The sequence below is a fragment of the Lepeophtheirus salmonis genome, chromosome 4 (genome assembly GCF_016086655.4).
Source record: "Lepeophtheirus salmonis chromosome 4, UVic_Lsal_1.4, whole genome shotgun sequence".
Lineage (NCBI taxonomy): Eukaryota > Metazoa > Arthropoda > Copepoda > Siphonostomatoida > Caligidae > Lepeophtheirus > Lepeophtheirus salmonis.
The window spans coordinates 18,219,312-18,230,092 of record NC_052134.2 but is presented as its reverse complement, the minus strand read 5'-3'; the positions used below and the strand labels follow the sequence as shown (position 1 = coordinate 18,230,092).

The 10,781-nt window shown below is 30.2% G+C and overlaps 1 long non-coding RNA gene across 1 annotated transcript; it reads right to left on the bottom strand.

Annotated features, from left to right (window-relative positions):
• Positions 1–5,931: 5,931 nt before the first annotated feature.
• Positions 5,932–6,868, bottom strand: LOC139905159 (uncharacterized). The gene is made up of 2 exons (XR_011779683.1): positions 6,579–6,868; positions 5,932–6,520 (listed from the first exon to the last, which is right to left on the bottom strand). It is a non-coding gene; the product is annotated as an uncharacterized lncRNA (long non-coding RNA).
• Positions 6,869–10,781: the final 3,913 nt, after the last annotated feature.

Sequence of the window (10,781 nt, the reverse complement as noted above, 5' to 3'; positions counted from 1 at the left end):
TTACATTCTATGAAAACGGCTCATTATTATCAAAATTAAAGATGATCTAGACATCATAGCGTAGAATAATTTAGTTACTATACTATTTTACTTTAAATTTAAAAAAAAATCCTTTATAACAAAAGCAGTATGGTATTTAGGGGTGAGTTAACACAATCTTGAGCAAAAATCAAGAAAAGTAGAAAAGGTCCGATTTATTATTTACATCATAATATAAATATGACAATTCATGGACATATTTTTGTCAACTGTAGGATTTGTATTCAAATTTATGGGATGAATTTATATACCCTAGAATTTTAATTTAAAGTTTAAAACCTTTATTTGATTTATGAGACTTACTTTCAAAATAAAATTTATCACCTTCTTTTTTGTTCATTCTGACAATGAATGTTACAACTTTGATTTTTAATTTGTGGTGACTTCAAAAGATTAATCACAATAATTTGTATATAAAAGTTGAATATAATTTGCTGAATTACGATAAATATAATTCTAGCTTGATTTTGTGTTTACGGGCCACATATCTTTCAATTTTTGGAAGCAAGTTATTTTGATAATTTTTTTTTCAATGACAATTCATAGCTCCAACAGTCTAATGACTAAATATTCCTGAATTAAAGATTCTAAGTTTCAGAAACACGCAAAATACTGACCACATACGGTAGCTTGAACCAAAAATTAGATATTTCTAATTAGTGGTTTCAATCCTTTGAAATGTCTTACATTATATTATACCTGTGAGGAGAAAATTACAATATCCCAGGATTTCACGTCTGTAATTAGGATTGATTGAAGTACTATTTGCATGCTTAGTATTTTAAATATAAGTACATGTTTAAATAGTAAATCTTGAGGATCAGGCTCAGGCCCTCCACCAAAATCTGCCTATGACTATTTTCTATGAATATCTAGATTTTGTGGATTTTAGAATTTATAATTCAAGAAATTAAAAGATGTAATGACGTCTTCGTGCAAAGATACACTCATTCAGTTCTTAGGATAAATTGGAGAGGTTATAACTTATATCTATGCACTCTAACGGTTTAGTTGAGTTTATAAAAATGGGTCGATTCCTGATAAACAATGAGCTTTTATGTAATTTTATGTAGGTATATTACAGTATTGTCTTAGATTGCGAATGTTAATTTTCAATTTAGATAACAATTTATGTTATGAATTGTTTTCAATTTTCCTTGATTTAGCCTCTGTTCCAAGAATACTGATGTGGGAACCATTCAGCCTATTGTGACTATACACAATTATATTAGAAAATGATTATTTTTTGTCGAATGATACCCTATACATTTTATGCTTAATAAATAAATAAATTAGTGTTGTTTTCAATACCATTATATAAGACTAAGACTTTGAGGGATCGAGTGGGGAAAAATAATTTTTGTTTCTAAAACAAGAACCAGGCCTTGGTTTATGAGTATTTTTCTGGTACTAAATATACTCGTAATCCAAGACATATGTACAGTCAATCCTGTATTAAGTGGTTAGGCAAGAGATGCTATAGACGCGACCGCTTATGCAGATTAGCTCTTCAACCAGGTTTCCTCTTTTGTAACATTTCTAAATTTGAAAATTTGATAAGGTGCGCTTAGTGCAATGACACGACTAAAACAGGTGGATGTTAGACTAGGTTTGACTGTATATATAGATTTTTTTTTTAATGTAAGCATTTAAGTGGGAAATATCCCATCAAAATTTACGTGAGGCTAATTTATTTATATTCGGAACTACATATTGAAAGTTAACTACATAAAAGGGGGGCGGCGGCATGTTCTCCCCCTTGTGTTACCTCTGTTACAAAAAGAATATAATACACTCATTTTTATATTATTTGCTTAGTTTTCCCCATAATAAAGTAACTGGACTACAATTGTTTCGGCAAGACCTCGTTTACTAAGTATAACTAATAACCCCTGGCAAAATGGAGTATTTTGACTATTATTGCTTCACCTACATATATTAAGATGCTAAACTTCATCTAAAGTCATTTCATTTTTTAAAATTTTATATTAAGTATTTCCTTTTTTAATATGAATTGAACTAAATGCCTGCGAAATTTCATTCATTTTATATTGTGATTTTTATATATTCTATTGCCTTTATGGACCTTGTTATTATATACCTAACTCACTTGACGCAACTTGCAAAACATCTGCATTATTTTATTCATATGACTACTATGTTATTTCTTAAATCAAAAATATGTATATGATATACATCAGGGAGAACTATATACAGTGCACACTAAATGTTACATACTAAACGACTGCAAAATCTACATTTACCATATTTTTATGTCTTAACTCTTCGATCAAAAATGCCTTCATTTGGTTTTAAAGATTCATACATACATACAAATACATTTTACTTTATTAATATAGATTAAAATTAAACGCAGATTTGTATATTTGTTCATCAAAGGTGTTCTTATCTAACAAAGACTGATGTATTAAGTTGCAACCTCAAAACAATTATAAGAAAACAATGGTTATTTGATCTTTATATTCAAGCAAAATTGTAGGGAAGATCAGGGACAATTGTAACACTATTTTTTTTACTCGATTATCCTAAAATGGTTTGACTCAGACACACCTAAATATATTTAGAGATGATACCAATCAGTAGCTTTCCCACCAATTGTATTTAAATTTGACTTGTAAAATTTTGTAAACTGTTTCCGCCAGAAAATATTGTAACAGTCTTTGGGGATGGTTCAACAATTGGAGTTCAGAAATTTAAAAAAAAAAAAATTAAGAAATAATATTTTTTGAGGAATAAATAATGGTTGTTGAAATATTTAGTGTAAATGCATTATAGCAAATTAATATTGAAGTATATATGGGGATAGGGCAAGTTCTAATGGGTGTATTTTTGCGCTTGAAAGCATGCCCTCAGAAACTATCAATTTCACTAAAATATCATTAATAAGTAATCAAAAAATAATCTAAATAATTTCAATTAAAGAAAAATCGTCAGGTACACTTTTTGACTTTTTGTGCGGGGTCGGTGTACTAGACTTTTTGTGCATATTTAAAAATATTTATAGGCTGTGACAAAAATCCTTTAACTTATTTTCATTTTAAAGACTCTTATTTACATTTTGACACAATAGTTAATTGTGTGTTAAGCTTACCGTTTTATATTTCAGCCTATTTAAAAAGGGAAACAATGTCAATTTAATAATATAAAGAATTTCCCATGTTTTATTTTTCAAATAAGAAATAGCAATATCTTAAACTTAAGAATCAAATAAATCAAGGATATGTAAGTAGTAATAGAAAAAAGGAGATTATAAATAATTTTTGAAGCACGCCACATATATTGTTGACATAGCCATAAATTGATTTCATTTTACTTTTAATAGCCCTGTTTTACCCCACGTTAAAAATCGCACCTGAAACATCATGATTTAATGTATTGAATTCGTTTATTTGTGTTCTACCTAATTTTTTTTTTTTTTTTTTTAGTTTTAGGAACTTTAATTGTGTGATTTTTTCTATATATATTTTTTTAAACATATATTACCCTGAAAAACATACAGTCAATAACTTAAATTTGATATAACTTATACAGTTTGATAGCCTATAGTATAGGCTACATTTAAATGTTAAGTTTAAAAAAAAAATATTTGAAACGGAAGAGCTATGAGCCGATAACTAAAATGCACACATTTTACCACACACTACAATAAATATCACTGATCAGTATTATGCGAAAATTGTTTGAAAAATCCGAGAGATGCCGCTACGGCTTCAAATCGAAGTTATGTTTAGTTAGTAGCATCTTTTAGAAGAGCACACACCAACTTTCAGCCAGATTAGTCTATTTTTTTCTGTTTGGCATTTGTTTGAATCGACAAAGTGAAGTGATTTTCAAAAAATGGATGAAAAATAATTTTGTGGGTTGATTAAACATTACTTTATGAACGACAAAACACCCCAAGAGACTAAAAAGAAGCTTGATAAATATTATAATGACTTTGCACGTGCTATTAGAACAGTTTAGAAGTGATTTCAATATTTTTACAGAACGTACGCCTTGTGGAGGTTACTACTCCAGAAATAATTGATAAAGTCCATGTTAAGGAGATGGATGATAGCAGAGTGAAGGTGCATGAGATTGCAAGTGTTGTGGACATCTAGAGTTGAAAATCTATTTCAATTAATTTTGCAACTACAACAGATGAGGTGTAATCTGGGCCATTGTCGTGATGGAAAATGACTTTTTTTGTTCAGGTCAATCGTGCGAGTTTTTCTTGCAGCTCGGTTTTCAAATGGTCCAATAAATATGAATAATATGCACCTGTAATAATTTTACCCTTTTCCAGATAGTCAATGAGAATTATTCCTTGCAAATCCTAAAAACAGTCGCCATAATCTTTCCAGCCGATTCCTTGATTCAAACGAATGCCAAACAGAAAGAAATCGAACGATCTGGCTGAAAGTTGGTGTGTGTTCTTCCAGAAGAGGTTACAAACTAAACGTAACCTCGAAACGCACCAGTAGTGGCATCGAACTTTGCACGGACTTTTCAAAACGACCCTCGTAGATAGGTGAAACTCATTACCTTAACCCAGAGGTTACTAAATTATTTTATACCATAGACTAGTTGTCCACTTTTTGTTTTCCGTCGAAGTTTTATTTATTTTAAAATTCTTTAACTAATTAATTCTAAATGTTTTTTTATGGTTTACAAATTGATATTCACCTTAACGAAGTTCTTTTAGAATTAGACAATTCTATAATAAAAAAGAGACATTTTTTTAGAGTAAGAAAATATAAAATCCATGTATGTAATAATTTAGAACAAATCAAAAAAATAGGAAGATGAAATAACAATAAAATTATGTAGCAATAATTAACAGGAAGGGTAAGCTTGATGGTCGGATCATAATTTGTCAACGTATGGTTTCAAATAAATCAGGTTTTATGTCAAGTCTCCACGATCAATAATTTGTAATCAATTTTTTAAGAGCATTGACATTCCCCTTTTCACGAAATATCCAGATGGAAAAGCAATCAATAAGTTATTTGCAATAGCCTATAAAATAATATAAACTACAGGGATTTCTTTGTGAAGTCAAAACTGCTGATATCCCTTTCTGAGATACATCTTAAATTCTTCGTTAAAGGATATTCCGATCCGTTCTTCTTTTAATATGAGATGTATTGATTCCATTTTATAGTCTAGGTTGATCATTCATATTTCCATGACTATAGTCAAAACATTACCAAAGCTGGTTTTAATATCTGTATGAAGGAGATATAAATGTTGAGCGTAGATTAAAACCAGAACATCGTAGACATTTGTCAATGACACGTTGGGAAAATTCAAACCTTCCTATTTCCTGCATCACCAAATCAATTTTACTGAGAAATGCAGCCTCGTAGCAGATCACAAATAAAATAGGGATTTAAAGAATTTCATTAAACTTTATTATTATTTATATATAAAAATGCAGAATATTCATTTATTACTAAATCATGAACACAAAATTTGCATGTAATTTTGTTACTAACTAAATATGTAGACTTTTTTTAATTTATCTTAAACCCCATAATTTTTCCATAACTAATAGAAATCCCTAACCACCAGAAGGTCTATATCGAACCCTAGGGGTAAATATAGACCACATTGGGAACCAATGTATCGAACCTATTCAAGGCCCAGTAGTCTAGTCATATTAGGGTTCAACCCGGAAAAAAATCGTAACTTAACAAATTTGGTACCAAAAAAAGCGCAATTCTATGTAAATTAACATATCCAAAATCCTCTTTGATCTTTTTTGGTTAAAAAAAAATATTGCAGTTAGAGTAAACGTGGACATTTTTGTCAAATTTTATCATAAGTCACTTTCTCAATTGTCCTCCACCCTCATATAGGCCGCTTAAAAACTGTATCCGAAATGCTATGATCCTGAAATTTGGCACACAAGTACCATATATTATATATTAAATTATATACATATTTTGCTACTCGAAAAAATTGAAAAATTTTGATTGACAAAGATTTTAAACTTCACAGATATCAAATATATTTCTATTTGCTTCCTCGTCACTTCTAACACTGTCTTCGTCTTATAAAACTTCCTCATGGTCACAATTCTCGCACTCAACTCCATTGCAATTACCACAAGCGGAAACACATGAAAGCCCGTATCGCCTTCAGCTACAAACGGTGGTAATGCAAGTTTTTTTTTGGATACGTTACAATTGCATCGTATGAAGCAAAGAATATTTTCTGGAGCCGTACTAAAATCCGTCATGATAGGCTCGTAACTGTTATTGGATAGTTTCCACCACCAATCAAGCGGACTTAGTTCAACGCCCATCAATGTTTTTCATTCAATGACCTACAAATGGATTCGCAAAAAGGGATTCTTTGCAGCATTTTTGATTAGAATAAGAGACTGGTTTGATTGTCGTATTAGACGTTACTGCTACCTTCATGAACTGATGATAACGCAAATCTTCCATCATCCAGCTTTTCTTTTCTACCGTAGCTATAAAAGATAGAATTTGTATAAAATCTAAACACAAATTTTATTGAGGATTCTCTACGGTAGGGAATTTTCAACATTAACAATTCAAGTCTTTTTAGTTCTACTTCCTCTGCTGTGGCTGTTTCGTCCTCAAATACTTCAGCAGATTCTTGAAAGACACGGTTCGTATCCAACTACTTAAGGGAACTTGTTTTTCCCGATATAAAATTAAAAATATCAATATAAAAAACATTTTGAGTAGATGTGAGTATATTTTGCATGCTAGGCGTAAGTACTCTATTAATAGTTACTCAAAGTGTTCAGTTTTTACTAGAAACACTTTATGTGTGTTTGTTTTTGATTTACAAAGCTCGAAAGCAATACTATTACAAGACAAATATATATCAAATTAAAAATGATACGACAAGACGTATCATCTTCAACTATGTGAAACCACAAAGTAGAACGAAGCTCATCGTTAAATTTTTAAATGTATTAATAAAACATGCAAAATTTTGTTTTCCATCAACTTCTGTAAAATGCAATTTATTTATATATCCCTCCTGAAGTTTATTCTTTAATCTCTTGGCAATATACACACTTTCATCGCCTGCAATACTGCTCATTTCGTCATGCAGTTCTTTCAAAGTGTGAAGTTCTGCTTCTGAATCAACTTGTAGCTAATATACAGGGTATTTCAAACCATTAAAACATGCCTTTGTCTCTTGGGTGGCCTCTTTCTCCTCCATCTAGATCTGGTGATTTCTTGTCTGTCATGAATCTTTGAAGACACGATTTGTGGTATCTGCCTTCATCTCCAAAAAGATCATTACAATAGTTCAGCCTATTGTGCACCTCCTCACTCCAAGTATCATTTCTCCGTTTACACTTTTCCAGCAAACTCCTGTGGAAATCCCAAAAGTTTACTAGATGGATTGTGTTTCGGTCTGGATGCTTTGTATCTATTGTGGAGCTTCTTCCGCATAAGAAATACTGTTGCTTGAAATAAAACAATCCACTGCCTGATCGTAGTAGTTTTGGTTGAGGCTCATCTTTAGCAGTTGCTTCATCTGTTCTTCTTTTTTTATCTGTAAAATTTCTTCGACAGGATTTATGGACTGATATTTGTGTTGCTGACTGGACGTCTCTTTCCAGTCTCTCCTTTAAATTTTGGTCTTGTCGAAGTTCACAAAAATTCAGTCGTGACTGAATACCCTTATCTCCAACACAAATCTTTGGGTTTCTAGTGGTGAATCCAATCAAACAAATGATGCACTTCTCCTCTTCCATCGCCTGAAGACAATAACGTTATTTGATTAAAGTGGTATTAGAATAAAAATCAGTTAAAAATCTTTTACAGTATTAGAAATATTATAGATAGTAGAAATATTATTTTTAATTAGTAGATGCACAGAAGAAGATAAATCGAACATAAATGGCAAACATATGAGTTTCTGGCTCACTAGAATATTGAAACAAATTCAATCATGCGTTTATCATAAAAACTTTCCAATATGTTCACAGTTTACTTGTAAAATAAGGAAAACAATTGCTGAAACTTGTCATTGAAGAAGGAAAATTTATCTAATTTAGAAAAGCTTCAAATTATCTGTTCTTGTTCACAGTACTTGAAATTGATATATTTTAGCTCTGCCTTCCACTATTTTAAATTATTTTGTTTTCTGTCTAAATAAAAAGTTGAATTATTATCATATAAGAAGATTGTAAAATAGGTAGAACGAAACGAAAGTGCCATAACCTATTGATAAATAGTAATGCTAATGATGTGAACTTCAAACTTGGATCAATGTACTAATTATGACAAAAGAAGTGATTTGTTTATATTTTATCTTTCAGATTCTAAAAACAGAACTGAAAATCTTTTTTGTAGATCTGCTCTGGAATGAAATTTGAAAATATATGTGCGTACGTTCGCGCCCCAGTGGTCCCTAGAGAAAGAAATATACTTTATGTATATGGATTTCACCAAAAGATTCCTAGGTTTGCTTATACTTAATCAGTGCAACTCCATCTAACCAAGTAAAGGAACATTAAAAAAAAATTATATACAACAAAATATTGCAAAAATAACAAACATTTTCGAAATTTTGATGACGTCAGCAAAACTCTTTAAATTTTTTGATTGTTTTGGTTTTTTTTTGTAAACTATATAATAAAAGGTAATTGTGTGCAAAATTTCATGATCATAGCATTTCTGGCTCAGTTTTTAATCGGGATATTGGAGGGTGGAGGACCATGGAAAAAGTGATCTAAGAGGATTTTGGATATGGTAATCTACATAGAATTGTACTTCTTTTGGTACCAAATTTTTTAAGTTACGAATTTTTTCCGGGTTGACAATTTTTTAGGGCTTATATGACTAGGAAGCGTTCCTTGGGCCAAAGAGGGAGGAAAAAAAGTCATTATAATAATATTGTCAAAAAAAACAAAAAAAAACCTCAATAAAGTATTGTCTGTTTAATGATCCATTGATTATATAAACATCAGGTATATTAATAATTAATCAATAATCATCATTAAAGAGTAAAGCAGATATGGACAAAATTTCATATCTCTGTATTCTTGTAAGTTATATAAATAACAATTAAACTACAAGGCTCTGGACGTGAACTGTGAAATCATTTCTTCCTTCATTAAGACCGGAAGAAGTACACATGTATGTTCCTTAAGAATTAGGAACAAAGAAAGATAGAGATAATCTCAAACAGATACTTTTAACTTGATCATCCATCTCAAGAGATGCTCGAATTTGGAATTACATATTCCATGAGGGATTACAGGTTGAAAGTTCATCCGAGGATAATTACCAGGCCTCATAAAGTAGTAAAATAGACTCATTTTTTGTGAAGGAGACTCCAAGATTCCAACAATGAATGCATCATCCATTCACTATTAGTAGGGAATTTAAATATTTGAAAAATATATAATCAGTCATTTATTTGTTTTTATAAGAAGCCCAGTATTATATTATGATATTAATTATTATTGTTTATCAAAAAGTATGATGCCATGATGAGGCATTGAAATTTTAAGCAATATGAAAAAAAAAAAAAAAAAATTCGGCATACTAGTACACCCTGATAAAAAATGGTATCACTCAAAAAATACGAAATTGAGCAAAAATCTTTGAAGATGCATATTTTCATAATAGGTTCTATAATAAAAGCTATCATATTCCTTATTACTATGAACGATCAACATATTATAGGGGTCTCAAGAAAAGTGTCGTTTTTCATCATTTTCACTATAAAAATGAAAATATGTTAAATTCAGAACTACTTACAGAATCAATTATATAAACACTTTACATAAATTTTATTAATCCTACCTTTAATTTGGTGATTGCTCTAATGGTTAAAAATAACCCTGAACGATAATAGTTTCCTAATTAACATAATCCTAAATATTTCAGAATTCAAATAGGTAAGAAAAATACTGAAATCAGTTTTTAAATTTTTGCTCAAAGATACAATTGTATTAAATTCATTTGTTCAAAATTTGTGTTCCCCTACAAAATTGAATATTTCTTTTTCCAACTACTATTTCAGATTATAAATTTACATCAATAAAATAATATATTTTTTCATGATGCTAATATTATCCATATACAATAACTATTTGAACTAATTCAAGTCAAAATATATATTTTATTGTTTGGGTGGGTCATGGAATAATCACGCATGCAACAAGAATTTCTTTTATTTTTTCCTCTATAGAAGGAATGGTGTAAAAAATAAAATAATTCTTTTTTTTTTCTCCTTTTTTCAACCAATCACTCATTTTTTATTCCCCTCATGTGGTAAAAATGTAAAAAGTCGGCGTGATTATTCCCGTTATCTTGAACTCGATAAGTGGGCAAACATTCTCAGAAAAGAACCTGCATTAGGATTTAAAAGTAAGTAACAGAGGCACAAAAGATGACTCAAAAACATTTCTGAACTAATTATTATTCGCTGTACTAACACTTAAGTTTTATAAAGTAAAACATTAGTAAATAAACAACAAAATATTGGTATAGTACCCACAAAATTTATTTTTGGCCTTCAATCTCAATTTTAATAATACAACAACACATTAAATGTTTAATTTGTTGGTGTGACAACGAAAGGTTCCAATCCTCGGAGGCATCTATTGGAGTACAAATCGCACCTCATCCCTGATGGGCAGCAGTGAAGTCCATCTCTACAGCAAACTCCATGGAATAAAGGGCAGCACCCATAGCCTGTACTGGTTTTACAACAGGTTGAGTGATCCGGACAAA